Source organism: Solanum dulcamara, chromosome 11 (assembly GCF_947179165.1).
Source record: "Solanum dulcamara chromosome 11, daSolDulc1.2, whole genome shotgun sequence".
Lineage (NCBI taxonomy): Eukaryota > Viridiplantae > Streptophyta > Magnoliopsida > Solanales > Solanaceae > Solanum > Solanum dulcamara.
This window is the reverse complement of record NC_077247.1, coordinates 28171991-28189558: the sequence shown is the minus strand read 5'-3', so window position 1 is coordinate 28189558 and position 17568 is coordinate 28171991. Positions and strand designations below refer to the sequence as shown.

Genomic DNA, 17568 nt, shown 5'->3' with positions numbered 1-17568 from the left:
CTCCATATATGATGCAGGAACTATGAAGGGTAAGGGGAAGGAAACAGTGGATTATGATGGTCTACACTACCATCATTACATGCCACATACATATCAACAACATACATATCAACAACATAGTCAACCAATATATCAACAATATGGCTCATCCTCCAACCAATCAATCAACCAATCAGACAAGTTATCTATGCCCTTGCTCACACCAGGTCAAGAGCAATAGTTTCTCAGGATGCTTGATAACACCACTATTAGTGAGTCCAAAGGTGTTGCTTCTAATATTACAGGCACTTCTTTCTTTTCAAATAAAGATGCCTTCATAAAGTAGATAGTAGATACTAGTGCTACTAACCACATGATAGGTGATCCTAAACATTTACATCATGACAGATTGATAAAAAATGCAGGAAAAGTTCAGTTGCCTACAAGGGATTCTGCTAAGGTTTCACATATTGGGGACTGTCATTTAGGAGGAGGTGAAATTCTTAGGAAAAGTTCTATGTGTACCAGTATTCAAGTTCAATCTTTTTTCAGTCTCACAAGTGACAAAAGACTTGAACTGATGTGTCTCTTGGCAGGAGCTCAGACATGCTTGGCAGTCACACAAGGTGTTGATGCTGTCACTTGGCATCAGAGGTTATGCCATATACCTATGGCTATACTCAGGAAAATTCCTGACTTCCATAGTTTTGGTAATAAGTTTGTTTTTAATAATTGTGCAGTTTGTCCTCTTGCTAGACAAACCAGGTTGCCATTTCCACAAAGTACTACTAGATCCACTTGTATTTTTTCCAGTTACTTCACATAGATGTTTGGGGTCCCTGTAAGGTAGAAACATTTGATGGAATGAGATATCATTTGACCATTGTTGATGACTACTCAAGATAGATATGGATTTTTTTAATAAGACTTAAATCTGTTGTCATTAGTTTGTTGACTTATTTCCTTATTGAAGTTGAAACTCAGTTTGGTAAGGAAATTCAGAAAGTAAGATCTAATAATGGATCTGAGTTCTTTAACAACAATTGTAATGCCCTTTTCAAACTTCATGGTGTTGTACATCAGAGCTCATGTCCATACACCCCTCAACAGAATGGTGTAGTTGAAAGATGACATAGACACATCCTTGAGACAGTAAGAGCTATTAAGTTTCAAGCCAGCTTTCCTGATAGATTTTGGGGTCTTTGTATCCAAGCAGTTGTATATGTCTTGAATAGGATACCTTCAATTGACCTAGGAAATGTGTCTCCTTTTGAGAAACTATATGGCAAGTCACCTTCACTAGATCACATGAGAGTCATAGGGTGCTTGTGTTTTGCCACTAATCTCACCAAGCAGGACAAATTTAGTCCAAGGGCAATAAGGGCTTCTACGGTAGGCTATGGGACAACTCAGAAGTGGTACAGGTTGTATGATATGGAAAATAGGATTTTCTTTGTTAGTAGAGATGTAATGTTTATGCAATCCATCTTTCCCTTCAAAGGAAGTTTTGCTGATCAACAGAGTCAGACCAATCCTCAAAACTTCTTTGCTTTTGATAATTTAGTGGCAGCTCCAGACATTGTCATTCATGTGTCTCCAGATGTTACACCAACCTCTAATCATCAGAATGTTTCTCCTAATATTGAAGTCCCTGCATCTGTGGAATCAGCAGGCACTGGTCCTACCCCTGCACCTCCAATAAGGAGGTCCTCTAGAGGATCTAGGCCTCCTATTTAGCACCAAGGCTATGTTGCCAAAACTGGTTTTAGCAGTTTCCTCTATTCCATTTCTTCAGTCTTATATTATACAGGTCTTTCAACCAAATATCAAAGTTTTTTCTCTAAATTATCAGTTGAAATAGAATCAGCTAACTATAATGATGCTGTGGAGGATCAAAGATGGATAGATGCCATGCAAAATGAAATACAAGCCTTGGAGGACAATAAGACTTGGGAGTTAGTTGACTTACCCAAGGGGAAGAAGGCTATAGGATGCAGATGGATTTATAAAATCAAATATACGACAGATGGTGAAGTGGAGAGATTTAAATCCAGGTTGGTAGCTAAGGGTTACAATCAGAAAGAAGGTTTTGATTATCAAGAGACCTTCTCACCAGTAGTTAAGATGGCTACTGTTAGGTCTGTTATTTCTATTGCAGCTGCCAAGCATTGGACAATCCATCAAATGGATGTCTATAATGCATTTCTGCAAGGAGACCTGTATGAGAAAGTATATATGACCATTCCTGATGGTTTTACTCGGACAGCTGGAAACAATCAAGCATGCAGGCTTCAAGGTACACTACTAAAAAGAGTCCAAAAAGCGATAGAACAAAAAGCGATGGACACCGTCGCAAATAAATTGTGATGGAAAAAACGACCATTTCCGTCGTTTTTACTTTTTTTTATTTTTTATTTACTAAGAGCGACGGACTGGGCATTTTGGCTGTTTTTTTTGCTCAAAATAAATATTATATTTATATAAATATTTTATATATTTTATTAAAAAATAATTATTTATAAATTAAATATTATGACGCCGTCCGTCGCAAGTATTTGTTTTTTATTTATTAATATTTTTTTAACATAGCGACGGACAAGGTCGCTAAGTCCGTCGCTATTGGTCAAATGATTTGGTCAAAAATTTAAAAATAGCGACAGACTGGGTCACTTTGTCCGTCATTTTTTGGTCAAAATGGAGGTCAAAAAATATTTGAATTAATTATAACTTCAACTTTTAAAAAAAATATTTGACCTCCATTTTGACCAAAAAATGACGGACAAAGTGACTCAGTCCGTCGCTATTTTTAAATTTTTGACCAAATCATTTGACCAATAGCGACGGACTTAGCGACCTTGTCTGTCGCTATGTTAAAAAAATATTAATAAATAAAAAAAAAATACTTGCGACGGACGGCGTTATAATATTTAATTTATAAATAATTATTTTTTAATAAAATATATAAAATATTTATATAAATATAATATTTATTTTTAATAACATATATCGCCACCCCGCCTCCCACCGTCGTCCCCCCACCCCTGTCGCTGTCCCCCATCAGTCACCCGCCTCCGCCGCTGCGCCGCCACCGTCCTGTGGTGCTTTAGGAGTATTATTCATCTTTAAGAGGTTAGGGCTTAAACCTTATAAAAAAATTATTTTTTTATTATTTGTCATTTTTTTAGTTAGTTAATTAGTTGATTAGATTTAGTTTGTTGTAGTTCATTTGTATATTGGATTGTGAAATTAGTGAATGTAGTTATAGTTTTGATTTTAGGGCTTAAGTTAGATTTGGGTTGTTGAATTAGATTGTATATGTTTTAGTAATTTGTGATGTTAATTAGTTTATGTCATTTAGTTTTTTGTAGTTTATTTGTATATTGGATTGTAAAATTAGTGAATCTAGTTATAGTTTTGATTTTAAGCTTTAAGTTAGATTTGAGATTTTGTATTAGATTGTAAATTGGATAGTAATTTATGATTTAGTAGTTACTTAATTAGTTTATTCAATGTAGTTTGTTGTAGTTTGTTTGTATATTGGATTGTAACTTAGAAAGTTTTGAAGTTTGAAACTTAGAGAAAAATATTGGAACTTAATTAGAGGGTTGAGTTTTAGGACTTTAGAACTTATAATTAGAATAGTTTAGATACTTGAATTTTAGGATACTTAAATTTAGAAGTTGAACTTAATTAGAACTTTGAAGTTGAATTTTTTGTAACTTTAGAAATCTTGTTGAAGTTAAGCTTCCTTTTGAACTAATTAAGCTAATGTTGAACTTTAGAATAACTTAGATACTTGAATATAGGAAATTTTGAAGTTTGAAACTTAGAAAAATATTGGAAATTGTATACTTGAATTATAGGACTTTAATTTAGAACTTATAATTAGAATAACTTAGATACTAATTTTGAACTTTAGGTTTGTATAATTTTTGAAATCTTTAGACTTTGGAATTAATTAAGCTAAGTAAAGTTAGATATTTAAAGTCATTAGGTTGAACTTTAGGACTTTTGAAGTTAAACTTAGAAATTTTTTAGGTGTGTATAAATTTTGAACTCTTTAGACTTTATAGCTATTTTGAATAACTTAGATACTTGAATTTTAGGATATTTTAATTTAGAACTTCAACTTGAATGTCATGAGGTTTGAAACTTAATTTTTACTTGAATTAATTAGAATATGAACTTAATTATAAGTTGAATTAATTAGAAATTAAAATTAATTATAACGTGAATTAATTAGAACATAAAATTAATGATAACTTGAATTAATTAGAATATGAACTTCATTATAACTTGAATTAATTAGAACTTGAACTTAATTATAACTTGAATTAATTAGGACTTGACCTTAATTATAACTTTAATTAATTAGAACTTGAACTTAATTATTATATGAATTAATTAATTATAACTTGAATTAATGACAGTTATAGTCTTTATGAACCAATTAAGCTTGAATATATATAATTTTGTAGATGGATCATCGTTTGTGGATGTATAATATGCATTATGAAGTTAGTGATAGTTTGAAACCTGAATTTATTGAAGGTGTAAGAAGTTTTATCGATCATGCAATGACACTTGATATTTTTAAGAGAAATGGATTGGTTAGGTGTTCTTGTCGTAAATGTAGGTGCTTGAAATTTTTTAATCCAGATATAATTATGGTTCATTTGTATGGTAATGGATTTAAGCCTAGATATTGTGTATGGGTTGATTATGCAGAAATAGATGGATTGAATAATATATTTTATAATCTGCTGCCCGTGGATGAATATAATATTCTTGCACGACATGTCAAATTAGGGTTCTACATGATGGATTTCATGAAATGGTCAATGATGCTTTCGGGGTTCAAGGTGGGATGAAACCCAAAAAATATTTTGATGAAACTCCTAATGAAGAAGCAAGATGCTTCTATCAATAATTAGAAGAGGCTAGTCGTCCACTATGTGAAGGGAGTCAGCATTCTGCTTTGTCAGTTGCATTTAGGTTAATGAATATTAAATCAAATTGGAGTGTTCCTCATACGGCTATGGACTCAATGGTTGATCTTTTGGGCGAACTAGTTAATCCTGAGTTTAACATACCTAAGAACTTCTATCAGGCAAAGAGATTGGTTTCCAAGTTAGGATTGTCGTATGATAGAATTCATTCTTGTGTTAATGGTTGGATGTTGTTCTACAAGACTGATAGTGAATTAGAAAATTGTAACTTTTATGGACAAGCTTGTTATAAGAGGATTCCTACCGAAAAGATGGTCCCAATTAAGGCGATGCATTATTTACATCTTATTCCTAGATTAAAGAGGTTGTATGCATCGATGAGGTTTGCCCCACATATGAGATGACATCGTGAATATAAAAGGCCGTCGGGTGTCTTGTCTGATCCATCTAACGGAGAAACATGGAAATATTTTGATAACATGTATCTTGATTTTGCTAGTGAACCAAGAAATGTAAGATTGAAGTTATGAGCAGATGGATTCACACCATTCTCTAATGCTGCCTCACCTTATTCTTGTTGGCCTGTATTTCTTACCCCGTACAATCTTCCTCTTGAAATGTGCATGACAAGTCCGTACATCTTTCTAAGCTGTGTTATTCTAGGTCCTTGTAATCCTAAAAGTTTGATTGATGTCTATCTACAACCATTAATAAATGAGCTTAAACAATTATGGTTTGAAGGTGTATGACTTATGATATATCAACTATACAGAATTTTATTATGTGTGCTGCTTTAATGTGGACTATTAATGATTTTCCTGCATACGGAATGTTGTCTGATTGGATGACTGCTGAAAAGCTTGCTTGTCCTCATTGCATAAAAAATAGTAAGGCATTCACCTTAAAGCATGGCAGAAAAAATTCATGATTTGATTGTCATCGTCAGTTCTTGCCAATGAACCATGAGTTTAGAAAGATGAAACATATATTCAAAAAAATAGGGTTGAAAATGACCCTCCACCTCCATCACTGATAGGACATCAAATTTGAGAGAGAGTTTCTCAATTGCCTAAAGTTACAGAAACTCCACCATCTAGACTTTCTGGATATGGTGTTGAGCATAATTGGAACAAACAGAGCATATTCTGGGAGTTATTGGAAGTATAATCTCCTATGATATAATCTTGATATGATACACATTGAGAAAAAATATTTTGACAATTTGTTTAACACAGTGATGGATGTTAAGGGCAAGACAAAAGATAACACAAGAGCTAGAATGGACTTAAAGAAATAATGTAGGAGAAAATAATTGTGGTTGCAAGAACTACAAAATGGTAAAATTGTCAGCCTAAAGCCAGTTATTCATTCATATTGTATGAGAAACGTGACATATGTTAGTGGGTTAAAAATTTGAGAATGCCAAAGGGATATGCTTCGAATTTGGGTAAGCGGGCAAATCTGAATGAAGGAAAGTTAATAGGTATGAAAAACCATGATTGACATGTATTCATGAAAACTTTGATTCCTATTGCTTTTAGCCATCTACCTGGCAAGATATGGAAGTCAATCACATAGGTAAGTCTTTTCTTTAGAGATTTATGTTCTGGAAAGTTGTTGGAAAATACTTTAGACAAGATAGAGGAAAATATTTCTGTTATTACTACAAAGTTGGAGAGATTTTTCCATGTGGTTTTTTTTATGTGATGGAGCATCTTCCGATTCATTTTGTAAAAAACGCCTGCCTTGGAGGTCCAGTTCAAACAAGGTGGATGTATCCATTTGAGAGGTAATGTTTTTCTTATATAAGTAATTAAGTTATTTTTCTTATATATACTATAATTATTAGTTAACATATATTGATATATACATTCATAAAAAATAGAAGATGCAAACAAATAAATAAATTGAGAGGAAAGATTGAAGGATCAACTGTTCAAGCTCATAGTACGTGAGAAACTGGTGACTTTTATTCTTATTACTTTGGGGATGAAGTTCCATGTAGGAGAAATAGGCCTAATCACAATGATGAAGGTGATAGTGATCCAATGTTTCCACCGAATTCAATTTTTAATCAAAGTGGTCAAGGATCTAAACGACATGAAAGACGAGGCTTCACTACTATGGAAAGACAATCAGTTGAGACCCATATTCTGCTTAATTATCCAGAAATTCAGTCATATCTTAAGTAAGTGTTAAATTATATTATCAAATTACATAGTAATAAGTGATTACTAACTATCAAAATTGTACATATCAATATCAGCTCGTTCATAAGCACATGGAGCAATGAAGTCATATATATGAGGTTATCCAATTGGCTAAAGGATTATGTAAGTGTAAAAGCTTATATTGAATCAATAGGTATAATGTTTTCATTTTATAGTAAATTGTGTTATTTTTAAATCAATTTGTAGGTTTATGGTGAATACTCAAATGTCGAACATTCGCCATTTGTGAGAGAGATCGCACTATGGCCTAAATCTTATATTCATACAATGAATAAATATTGTGTGAATGGTTATAAGTTTTAAACTGAAGAAGTTTCTATGCACAAGAAAACTAATAATAGTGGTGTGTGCGTTCAAGGTGATGTCGATGGTAATGGCCAAACTGTAGAATATTATGGTGTCATTCAAGAGATTATTGAATTAAGATATTCAGGTTGGCCTAAAAAAATAGTATTGTTTCAGTGTAAGTAGTTTTAACCATCACACAAAGGCACAAGGGTGGACCAACAACATAATATAATTGAAGTTAAGCACACCAGACAATACAAAAGTTATGATCCTTTTATCATTTTCCAAAATGCTAAGCAAATGTATTACGCTTCATATCCATTGCGTAGAGATAAGGCTGATTGGTGGGTTGTTATTAAGACAAAGCCCGTGGAAAGAATTGAAATTAAGAATGTATTAGATGTGGCGTACCAAGTCTTTCTGAGTGAGAACATGATGCAGTTTGCGGTGGTCAGTACTTCACACTTGACACCATAGAGATAATGCTGACAGATCTTTAGAGCAAACACTTCTGCTGCCAGCTCCAACTCATAAGTGGGATATTTCTTCTCATTAACCTACAATTGCCGCAAGGCGTAGCTATAGCATTCTTATCCTGCATCAACAATGTGAAGCAACACCCTTACCTAAATGTACAACATCACAATAAATAATGAAATCTCTACGTTCAACTAGCAGGGCCAAAATAAATGTCGTGGTAAGAAGAGTCTTGAGATTTTGGAAGATCTCTTCAAATTTTTTAGTCCACTCAAATGGTACCTCCTTTTGAGTCAGCCTAGTTAAATGGGTGGTGATAAAATAAAAGTTCCTCACGAACCAACGATAGTAACTAGCAAGTCCAAAAAACTTCTTTGGTCATAGAGTTAGACTGGCCCAGAGCAATACAATGACGGTCTGCATGTTCTCCTTTACTCTTCGAATAAACCTAAATATAGCCTCTAAACACGATCATGAAAGAATCTAGGAATGGCTTGAACACTCCATTTGTCACGATCCAAACTAGGGCCTAGATGTAACACAGCGATCAGGATTTTCAAAGAAATTCCAGCAAAGCCTCTTAGCATATCATAAGCATACATAAGGTAAACAATAAGCGGAAACTCATAAAAGTCCAAAAGACAAAGCATAACTAGAGAGAATCAAGACAACATAGACTCCTTATACATATGCCCAACATGCCTCTACATGAATACATAGTCGAGGACTAGGACATGTTCCTAGCTCACCCTCAAAGAGAGTAATGACACAACATAGAATAGTCTTTAAACATCATCATAGTATAAAAACAATAAAGAAAAGAATGACTCGAATTGCCCTCGAAGCATGAGGAGTCACCAAACTAATCTTTAATTGAACTCCAACTAGCCATGGGTGGAGGATGGAGCATCCTTCTCTACATTGTGATATAATGTAGGCAAAAAGTATGCGTTAGCGTTTGAATGTACTAAGGATGTAGGAAATACAATGCATAGAAAACCATGTTTGTGCAAATGACCATTTTAAATAGCATGATGGGAGAAGTAGTAAGATTCATATGTAGTCATAAGAAGGACCAATGCATAATAAACCATAAGAGTATCATATAAAGTAAATGATAGGATTAGGCATTTAAAAAATAATAAGGACCATACATATGTCAGATATAACAATAACCAAATATAAGACCATGCGAGCCATAACATGGAATCCCGATGTTATTCCTATACTAGAAGAAAGGAAAATCTACTTGCCAATGTAGACTCTAACCCACTAGGCGGGTGATGTACATATACTATATGTGGATCCACTAGCTAAGCCATGAGGCAACCAATGGTTACACGTAGTTTAAGAGATATGAGGCTGCTACGAATGCTTTTGGTAGGGCCCCACCTCAAGTTTACTCGGTGCTAAGTCAAATCCCACGGCATACGTATCATAACATAGTAATCATAGTTAACATATATCATACACATGATCAAAGATTTGAAATTCGTAGAGTAGCTCATTTCATAACATAATTACAATGTGAGTATTGGCCTTCCACAGTACAAATCATACTTGCATAATTCATATCATTAGGCCCTGGGTCACCACATAGGGACCTAATTCACCTTTCTTCATAACTTGCATGAAAATCATAGTTCGAACATACTCATAATTCATGATCATAATTCCTACTTGAATTTAGAGTAAAACTCATATACAAAATCAATTTGATTGCAAATCATAAGAATACCTTGAAAACATTGAACTACGTGATCATAATTCATAAATTTCATCATAGGAAATAGCTTCATGCATAGGCTTTCATAATTAATCTTGAAATCATGTAAATTGGAATAAAAACATTCATGATCATATACTTTTTATCAGCCCATACGTAAATCACAAAGATAATATCCTTTGCAAGTATAATTGAAATACTCATAATTCATATCATGAACCCTAAAGATCAATATAGGAAAATTCATGGGAAAACCCTTCAATTCAATGCAATAGCCATCAATTTATATTAAAATAGACTCATAATCATAATTATAATCATAATTCATTCAATTGGAATAGAGATCATAAAACCTTAAGAATACATACATAAATTGATTGGAAAAGTGGGGAATTCATTGTGCTCAATGGGTGAAAGTACCCCAGGATCAATTACCCACACACCATGAGTGAGAAGACAAAAGAATTTGGAAGAATTTGAGAGTTTTGATGAAGAGCTTGAGTGAATTTCTTGGAAGTCTTCAATTTATTCCTTGAGAGCCTTTTGTAGAGAGCGAAATATTTCAGTGAGTGAATTGTAGAAGAATGAATGAACTTAGAGGTGTAGGTTAGTTTATTGAGCCGAATTTTATTCTAAAAATGTCTAGGTTCATTAACTAACATTTATAGAAACATATAAATTACCCCCACTAAAAATCTGAATTTAGGAACTCGTAAAACGCATTCGGCAAATGTGTTTTATGTAGAAAAGGGTAAAACACATTCATCATATACGTTTTATGCCTTATTTGTCCAGCAATGAGTTTTTGCCAAATTTTGGTTAAATTTGCACGCACCCTCCTGTTTTGTGCAATTCTTGAAAAATTTATCTTTTTATATACGGGTCCTAAAAATCCACTGAGAATCTATGTGAGGCAACAGGTACTTATTTCTAATGCTGACCCTATTCAGTTGCCGATTATCTATACACATTCTCATGCTCCCATCCTTTTTCTTAACAAACAGAATCGGAGCACCCCATAGGAAAGAACTAGGATGGATAAAATCTTTAACAAGATGCTCTTGGATTTGAACCTTAACCTCTCTTAATTCTATCAGAGCCATGTGATAAGGAGGAATAGAAATTGGGTTAGTGCCCTGCTCCAATCAATGCAGAAATCTATATCTTTATCCGGAGCCATACCAGGTATATCAATAGGAAATGCTTCTTTGAACTTAGACACTACCAGAATAGACTCAATAGAGAGAGATGATCTTGGGCGTATTTTGCACCCAATAATCAATAGAACCCACATTTGTAGCCTAGTTTGAGAACAAATTCCCTAAGTTTATTGCAATTTTATAGTCTTTTGTGTGTACTTGAGCTAACCAATGTGATTAAATACTTTCAGAGCTAAACAAGGAAGAATGGACCTTAAAAAGGCATCACGATGGATAGTAGGAGCTTAGAAGTAGAGTTGGGAGGCTAAAGTGCAGAATTTGTACTGGCATGGAGAGGCTTCGCATTGCGCCTATGCTCAGGAATGAAGGCCTATTTTTACCTGAAAACCTCTCTCAATTTGAGTCCATGCCAGTTCGCATTGAGGACTTGGTTGATGAGCAGTGTAATTTTACCGAGGAGCTGAATATTGAAAAACCATGAAGGAATGAAAAAAATTTGCATCATAGAATTCAGTGCCAGTTATGGTTTTTTGCGATTTTTGAGATTATAAATAGCATATTTATAATATTTATTATTCATTCAGTCTTTTATTTTAGTGATTACGAACGGGAACGAAGAGATAACTACTCTAGGAATATTTTTCTCATTTTCTTTTATTTTAACTACTCTTTAATGTTCATTAATTACTTTTCTATTGTAACTAAAACTATGAGTGGCTAAGTTTTCTTATTTTAGGACTGTATCCACAAGATTGTGGTATAATATTATTTTGCTTTGGTTGATAATGGGTATGTGTTCATGATTACTCTTACCTTCTTAATATTACTATTTTAATGGCTGTCCAACATTAGGATAAATTTATTGTCTACCTTGAACTCGAAAGATGGATATGAGAAAGAACGTGGAATGTAGGGAACATGTTTGTTCTAGTGTTAACTAGGATGATTTGTTTATAGGATTCCTGTGGCATATAACTATACATCATGTTTGGTTACAAAACAGGATAATAACATTGATGCAATTTTTTTGGTTAACGCCTATCCCCGCTCAACGATATAGTAATGTTATTAACAAAGATAGGCAATTCGAGGTCGGAAAACCATGATTGTAACATCAATCTTGTGAATCAGTTATTTAATTGATCTATTGTATACCAAAGTTCTGAATATTATACTTCGCATCTATAAATGCTACAACCCAGAAATTCATTTTAATTTGATTAAATCTTTGGTGAAATCATTGAATCGTCTTTAGTAGTAGATTACAATAGTTTAAAATTAGAAGTAACAAAATATCTCAACTCTTTACAATGCACACAATCAATTTAGTTCACTGAAAAGAAATTAAAAACCTCATTAAAGTCCTTTGGGTTCGACAATCTGGCTCTGAAAAGAGTTATTTTAATACTTGTGAGACCGCTTACACTTGCGTGTACTTTAGTAGCAACAACATTTTTGCGCCATTGCCGGGGAATTTAAATTTGGCAAGTGGTTCTTTTCAAAATTTCTTCATTATTTGTGCTAGTGTTGACAACTTGATCTTAGCTGTGATTTCTTGTAGGTACCCTTAAACAATACACTGGACAGGAGTGAGGAAATTATAGAGCCGCTAGCTTAGCCTAAAAGATTTTTACATCAACAAAGGAGAAGAGCAGCCTCGCAGTATCTTGTGCAATAAGTCAACCTGAAGTTTGATCAAGAGGCACCTATAGAGGTTTCTGTAAATATGGAAGCAAGAATGATTAGGGATGTGGAAATTCCTCGAACCACAAATGTTACCAACAGCATCTAGAACCGCCTGCTAGAGGTAGATCCGGACTGAAGTAGAATATGCTGCAACTCTTGCACACTAATGTTCAGTTCACTGATTACCACATAAAGATCCCCAAGTTCATTTACAAAAATTCTTAGAGATCAATGATACTTATACACCAACTAAAGTGTCACCGGACTATGTAAGATTAACCTTGTTTCTCTTTTCGCTGTTGTGGGAAGCAAAGAGGTGGATGAAGTCGGAGCCACCAAACTCAATCACTTATTGGGATGATTTGGCCCAAAACCTTCTAATCAGATTTTTCCCATCAGGGAAAACAACAAAGTTGAGGAGTGAAATTTTGAGTTTCAAACAGAAATCTAGGGAAAATTTATATCAGGCCTGGGATAGGTTTCAATCTTTAATCATTATTTGTCCTCGCATTCATCAAGTTAATGAGGTATTGGTATACACCCTCATTGAAGGGTTGGAACCCAATACTAAAATTTGTCTTGAATTTTTTTTAGATGAAAAGGCTTTGGAGAATACATATAGTAAGCTCTTTGCACTGCTCAATCGCATATCTCAAACTAAGTTGGCTGCAGAGGTTCGCCAAAATTAGTTAGCAACCTAAAACATAGAGAAGCATCTTGGGAAATTAGCTAGTGCTCAGAACTCTCGCCTGTAAGGTGGTTTTCCAGGTAAACCTGACCCAAATCCCAAGCAAGTAAATATGGTGAGTACCAGTAGTAGTTGTCCATTAGCAGAGTTGGATCCTCAAAACAAAGTTATTGATGGAAAAGGTGAAGAAACAGTTATTAAAGCAGGTGAATCTAGTTTGCCAAGAGCTGAAAGGGACCCAAAAGAAAAACCACCTCCTTCATTCCCACAAAAGTTCAAAAAGAAGAAGGAGGAAGAGTGCTTTGAGAAGTTCATCAACATGCTGAAATAGGTATAGATTAACTTACCTTTGATTGATGTTTTGTAGGGTATCCCAAAGAATTCCAAATATGTCAAGGAAATTATGGCCAATAAGATCAAGTTAGCAGAATATAAGACAGTGGCACTCACTGAGTAGTGCAGTTTCAGAATTCTAAACAAGGTCAAGCTCCCAACCAAGCAAAAGGATCCTGGAGTTTAACAGTGCAAGTAACTATTTATAAGTATAGCAATGCTAGAGGGATCTGTGATTTGGGTGCAAATATCAACTTAATGCTTAGATATAAGCCTACCACAATTTTGTTGCAATTGGTTGATCGATCTGTAGCTAGGCCAGATGGTATAATTGAGGATGTTCTAGTCCAAGTTGGATCTCTTATCTTCCCTGTGGATTTTTTTGTTCTAGACTTTGAGCCTGACTCGGAAGTTCCTTCCATCTTGGGATGCCCATTCTAGGAAATAGGAAGGACATTGATTGATGTAGTATCTAGGAGATTAACTATGAGAGCACATGATAAGGTGGAGGTTTTCATGTCTATCAAGCATTGAAGTTTCTTGTTGTTTATGAGGAACTATCTACAATAACTGTGATAGATGAAGAAGTGGTAGCACAGTGTGTGTTAGCAAAAGACCCTCTGTAGAGAGTGTTATTGGGTCAAGATATTAAAGGTGATGTTGAAAAAAAGGAATTGGCTAGTGTGTTAGACATCCCAAATGTAAGTATGTTTAGAAAGCACGTGGAGCGATTGAATAGAGTGCCGGGTCCTTCACCCAAACCATTAATTAAGGAAGCTCTTAAATTGGAGTTGACACTTCTTCCATACCACCTCAGGTATGTCTTTCTAGGTGTCAATAATACTTTATCTGTAATCCTTTCTTCTTCTTTGTCTGAAGTGTAGGTTACAACAGCTCTAGAGATGCTCAAAAGGCAAAACAAAGTCGTAGGATGGCAAATGGATGATCTACATGGGATTAACCCGGCTTTTTTTATGCATAGGATTTAGATGGAAGAGTGGCATAAGCTAGTAAAGTAGCCACAGCAAAGACTGAATCCTGTAATAAAAGATATGGTGAGAAAAGAAATAATCTAATGGTTGAATGCAGGCATCATATACCCCATTCCAGATAGCAAGTGGGTAAGTCTAGTCCAATGTGTGCCTAAAAAAGGTGGGATGACAGTGATCATCAATGAGAAAAATGAATTGATCCCCATCAGAACAATCATTGGATGGCGCATTTTCATGGATTATCGTAAGCTGAATGGTACGACAAGGAAAAACCACTACCCAGTTCCGTTCATTGATCAAATGCTAGACAGTTTGGCTGGGCAAGAGTATTACTGCTTCCTAGATGGGTATTTAGGATATAAGCAGATCACCATCTCTCCTGAAGACCATAAAAATACCACTTTCACTTGCCCTTTTAGGACATATACTTTCAAGTGTATGTCATTCGGACTGTGCAATTCTCCTGCAACTTTCCAAAGGATTATGATGGCAATCTTCCATGATATGGTAGAGGATTTGTTAGAGATCTTCATGGATGACTTCTTATACTTTGGGGAGTCCTTTGAGTTTTGTTTACAAAACTTGGACAGGGTCTTAGAAATATGTGAAGAGACTGGCCTTATCCTAAACTGGAAAAATGACATTTCCTAGTGAAGAAGAGGATTGTGTTAGGCCACAAAGTATCTAGAAAAGAGCAAGATGTAGACAGAGCAAAGATTGAGGTGAGAAACTACCTCCTCCAACTTCAGTCAAGGGTGTCAGCAGTTTTTTGAGACATGCTGGAATTTACAGGAGATTTATCAAAGATTTCTCAAAGATCATCAGGCCTATGTGTAGCCTTTCTGTAAAAAGAAGTAAAGTTTGTTTTTGATAGAAATTGTATGCAAGAATTTGAGCTCCTAAAGAAGAGGCTGACTAAAGCCCCAATCTTGATAGCTCCCAATTGGGAGTTGCCCTTTGAGCTCATGTGTGATGCTAGTGACATAGAAATGGGAGAATTCTTGGTACAAAGTAAGGAGAAGATCTTCCATTCCATCTATTATGCAAGCAAGACTCTAGACTCAGCCCAAGCAAACTATATTATTACAGAAAAAAGAGATGTTGGCACTAGTTTATGCATTTGAAAAATTTAGGTAATACTTGGTAGGTACTAAGGTTGTTGTTTATACTAACCATGCAGCTCTCAGTTACCTATTTAACAAGAATGATGTTAAGTCGAGGATTATTAGGTGGATCCTACTACTACAAGAATTTGACAAAGAGATCAGAGATCGCAAAGGCTGTGAGAATCAAATTGCAGACCATTTATCCAGACTTGAGAGTTCATCAAATATTGGTGAACAAATGTTGATCAAAGAAGAGTTTCCAGATGGGCAGTTGTTATCTTTGGAGGTGACTGAGTTGTCGTGGTATACAGATATTATCAACTATCTAGTAAGTGGAGTCTTCCCACCAGGCACAACTACACAGCAAAAGAAGAGGTTGATGTATGAGGCCAAGTCTTACATATAGGATGAGCCCTATTTGTTCAAAGAGGGCGCTGACATAAGAATCAGAACATATGTGCCTAAGGCTTAGGTTCACCAAGTGTTACATAGATACCATTCATCATCCTACGATGGCTATCATGAGGGGAGTTCACTGCTCACAAGGTACTTCATTCTGGTTTCTTTTGGCCCACATTATTTAAAGATATTGTAAGTTATGTCAGGAGCTACGATCAATGTCAAAGGATGGGTACTATATCAAGGATCCATGAGATGCCATTGAACAACATCCTAGAGGTCAATATCTTTGATGTGTGGGGCATGGACTTCACGGGTCCTTTCCCACCCACTTATGGGAAACAATACATCATGGTTGCAGTGGACTATGAGTCCAAGTGAGTTGAGGCCATCACTCTTCCAACCAATGAGTCAAAAGTGGTGAGCAAATTTTTAAAGATACACATCTCCACCTAGTTTGGTAAACCTAGAGCCATTAACAGAGATGGAGGTAAGCATTTTATAAATCAAATAGTGAAAAATCTTCTAGCCAAGTTTGGTGTGCGGCATAAGGTGGCGATAGTGTACCATCCTCAAATGAGTGGACAGGTTGAAGTGTTCAATAGAGAGGTGAAGCAAATCTTGCAAAAAATAGTGAATGCAACAAGGAAATATTGGTCCATTAAAATGGATATAGCACTTTGGCCCTACAGGACTGTATACAAGACACATGCCACCTGCCAGTTGACATGGAGCATCAGGCCTACTGAGCCATAAAGAAGTTGAATCTGGATCTAGAGCTCGTAAGCAAGAAGTGAATGGATCAATTGCATGAGTTGGAGGATATTAGGCTACACGCCTATGAGAATGCCAAAATCTACAAGGAAAAGACCAAGAGATGGCACGATAAGCACATCATCACTTGCATATTCTAACCAGGGAAAAAGGTACTTCTCTTTAATTCTAGATTGTGACTTTTTACAGGAAATCTAAGGTCTAGAGGGCCCTTTAAAGTGGTGAAAATGACATCCCATGGCGTTGTTGAGTTGTGGAACGCAACAAAAAAGTGACATTTGTGGTCGATGGGAAAAAACGTAAAACATTATTTTAGAAAAGATGTCGATCATGAGGAAGAGGCATTGGAGCTGGAGAATAAGTGAGGAAGGAGTTGAGTCATGCCACGATATTAAATCAGGCGCTACATGGGAGGAAACCTATAAATTGGTGTAGTACTTTTAATTTTAATGTTGTAATTTTTATTTTTTAGGATAGATTGAATTTTTTTTGTTTCTATTGTAATTTAGTCTTAGGTTGATTTTTAATTAAAAAACAAAAAACAAAAAACAAAAAAAAGGTTAGAATGCGCATGGAGTCCGCGACAAGTCTGTGTCACACACTTGTCCCCCCGCAGTTCAACTGGACCCAATTAAGTATTTCAGACCTTTTGAATTTTTAGGTCCAAGTAAAGTTCCTGCCAGGTCTGCGACAATATCAGGCACCTTCGTAAATTAAAAAAAAAAAGTCACACTAAACAGTTAAGTCTGCGATGTCTCTGCATCGCGAACTTAAGCCTAG

General features: G+C 35.1%; 1 non-coding gene across 1 annotated transcript; it reads right to left on the bottom strand.

Annotated features, from left to right (window-relative positions):
* Window positions 1–12906: 12906 nt before the first annotated feature.
* LOC129875369 (small nucleolar RNA R71) lies at window positions 12907–13016 on the bottom strand. Its single transcript, XR_008763165.1, has one exon. It is a non-coding gene; the product is annotated as a small nucleolar RNA R71 (small nucleolar RNA).
* Window positions 13017–17568: the final 4552 nt, after the last annotated feature.